The sequence below is a fragment of the Arachis hypogaea genome, chromosome 14 (assembly GCF_003086295.3).
Source record: "Arachis hypogaea cultivar Tifrunner chromosome 14, arahy.Tifrunner.gnm2.J5K5, whole genome shotgun sequence".
NCBI lineage: Eukaryota > Viridiplantae > Streptophyta > Magnoliopsida > Fabales > Fabaceae > Arachis > Arachis hypogaea.
Window position 1 is genome coordinate 44504284 of NC_092049.1, and position 3180 is coordinate 44507463.

At 37.2% G+C, this 3180-nt stretch overlaps 1 non-coding gene across 1 annotated transcript; it reads left to right on the forward strand.

The window, feature by feature from the left end:
• Nucleotides 1-1778: 1778 nt before the first annotated feature.
• Nucleotides 1779-1885, forward strand: LOC112745372 (small nucleolar RNA R71). Its single transcript, XR_003173304.1, has one exon. It is a non-coding gene; the product is annotated as a small nucleolar RNA R71 (small nucleolar RNA).
• The last annotated feature ends 1295 nt before the right edge of the window (nucleotides 1886-3180 follow it).

Here is a 3180-nt window from a genome sequence, read left to right on the forward strand (position 1 = left end):
TGATCATGAACCTATAAAGACATATAACCAATAAAAATATAATTAAATAAACATTGGGTTGCCTCCCAACAAGAACTTCTTTAATGTCAATATCTTGACAGTTGGCTCTCATGGAGCCTCACAGATGTTCAGAGCTTTGTTGAGACTTCCTAATACCAAACTTAGAGTTTGGATATAGGAGTTCAACACCAAACTTAGAGTTTGACTGTGGGGGCTCTGGTTGACTCTATGGTGAGAGAAGCTTTTCATGCTTCCTCTCCATGGTTGCAGAGAGAGATCCTTGAGTTTTAAACACAAGGTTGTCCTCATTTAATTGAAGGACTAATTCACCTCTGTCAACATCAATTACAGCTCTTGCTGTGGCTAGGAAGGGTCTTCCAAGGATGATGGATTCATCCTCATCCTTCCCAGTATCTAGGATTATGAAATCAGCAGGGATGTAACGGCTTTCAACCTTTACTAACATGTCCTCTACTTGTCCATAAGCCTCTTTTCTTGAGTTGTCTGCCATCTCTAATGAGATTCTAGCAGCTTGCACCTCAAATATTCCAAGTTTCTCCATTACAGAGAGTGGCATGAGGTTTATCCCTGACCCAAGGTCACATAGAGCCTTCTCAAAGATCATGGTGCCTATGGTACAAGGTATGAGGAACTTTCCAGGATCCTCTTTCTTCTGAGGCAATCTCAGTAAATCCAATGCGTTTAGTTTATTGGTGAACAGGGGAGGTTCTTCTCCCCAAGTCTTTTTACCAAATAAGTTGGCATTCAGCTTCATGATTGCACCAAGAAACTTAGCAACTTGCTCTTCAGTGACATCCTCATTCTCTTCAGAAGAGGAATACTCATCAGAGCTCATGAATGGTATAAGGAGGTTCAATGGAATCTCTGTGGTCTCTAGATGAGCCTCAGAGTCCTTTGGTTCCTCAAAGGGAAACTCCTTAGTGATCACTGGACGTCCCAGGAGGTCTTCCTCACTGGGATTCACGTCCTCCTCTCCTTCTTTGTGTTCGGCCATGGTGATTAATTCAATGGCCTTGCACTCTCCTTTTGGGTTTTCTTCTGTATTGCTTGGGAGAGTACTAGGAGGGATTTCAGTGATCCTTTTACTCAGCTGGCCCACTTGTGCCTCCAAATTTCTAATGGAGGACCTTGTTTCATTCATGAAACTCAGAGTGGCCTTAGATAGATCAGAGACTAAATTTGCTAAATTAGAAGTATTTTGTTCAGAGTTCTCTGTCTGTTGCTGAGTAGATGATGGAAAAGGTTTATTATTGTTAAACCTGTTTCTTCCACCATTATTAAAGCCTTGTTGAGGCTTTTGTTGATCCTTCCATGAGAAATTTGGATGATTTCTCCATGATGAGTTATAGGTGTTTCCATAAGGTTCACCTAAGTAATTTACCTCTGCTATTGCAGGGTTCTCAGGATCATAAGCTTCTTCTTCAGAAGGCGCCTCTTGAGTACTGTTGGATGCAGCTTGCAATCCATTTAGACTCTGAAAAATCATATTGACCTGTTGGGTCAATAATTTGTTCTGAGCCAATATGGCATTCAGAGCATCTATTTCAAGAACTCCCTTCTTTTGAGGCGTCCCATTATTCACAGGATTCCTTTCAGAAGTGTACATGAACTGGTTATTAGCAACCATGTCAATGAGTTCTTGAGCTTCTGCAGGCATTTTCTTTAGGTGAATGGATCCACCTGCAGAAGTATCCAATGACATCTTAGCTAATTCAGACAGACCATCATAGAAGATATCCAGGATAGTCCATTCTGAAAGCATGTCAGTAGGACACTTTTTGGTCAGTCCTTTGTATCTCTCCCAAGCTTCATAGAGGGATTCACCTTCTTTCTGTCTGAAGGTCTGAACGTCCACTCTAATCTTACTAAGCTTTTGAGGAGGAAAGAACTTGGCTAAGAAAGTCTTGACCAGCTTATCCCATGAGTTCAGGCTATCTTTTGGTTGAGAGTCCAACCATAGTCTAGCTCTGTCTCTTACAGCAAAAGGGAAAAGCATGAGCCTGTAGACTTCAGGATCTACTCCATTAGTCTTTACAGTATCACATATCTGCAAGAATTCAGTTAAGAACTGAAAAGGATCTTCAGAGGGAAGTCCATGAAACTTGCAGTTTTGTTGCATCAGAGAACCTAGCTGAGGTTTCAGCTCAAAATTGTTTGCTTCAATGGTGGGGATGGAGATGCTTCTTCCATGTAAATTGGAATTTGGTGCAGTAAAGTCACCAAGCATTCTCCTTACATTATTATTATTTTTGGCTGCCATCTCCTCTTCTTGTTTGAAAATTTCTGTAAGGTTATCTATGGATTGTTGTATTTTAGCTTCTCTTAGTTTTCTCTTCAGAGTCCTTTCAGGTTCTGGATCTGCTTCAACAAGAATGCTCTTGTCCTTGCTCCTTCTCATATGAAAAAGAGGGACAGAAAAATAATAATAATAGGGATCCTTTTTACCACAGTATAGAGGTTCCCTGTGTGAGTAGAAGAAAAGAAGAAGAGAAAATCTGAACTCAGAAAGATAGAGGGTTCGGATTTTTGGTGAGTGAGGGAGAAATGTTAGTAGATGAATAAATAAAGAAGAAGGAGATGAGAGAGACGGAGAATTTTCGAAAATTATTTCTGAAAGAGAGTTAGTGATTTTCGAAAATAGTTTTTGAAAAAGGTTAGTAATTTTCGAAAATTAAAATCAAAAATTAAAATAATTAGTTAATTAAAAAGAAATTTTTGAAAAAGAGGGGGATCTTTTCGAAAATTAGAGAGAGAGAGTTAGTTGGGTAGTTTTGAAAAAGATAAGAAACAAACAAAAAGTTAGTTAGTTAGTTGAAACAAATTTGAAAATCAATTTTGAAAAGATAAGAAGATAAGAGGTTAGAAAAGATATTTTTAAAATCAAATTTTTGAAAAAGATAAGATAGAAAGATATTTTTGAAAAGATATTATTGAAATTAGTTTTGAAAAAGATTTGATTTTTAAAATCACAATTAATGACTTGATTCACAAGAAATCACAAGATATGATTCTAGAACATAAAGTTTGAATCTTTCTTAACAAGTAAGTAACAAACTTGAAATTTTTGAATCAAAACATTAATTGATGATGTGATTTTTGAAAATTAGGAGATAAAGATAAGAAAAAGATTTTTGAAAAATATTTTAAAAATTTTCGAAA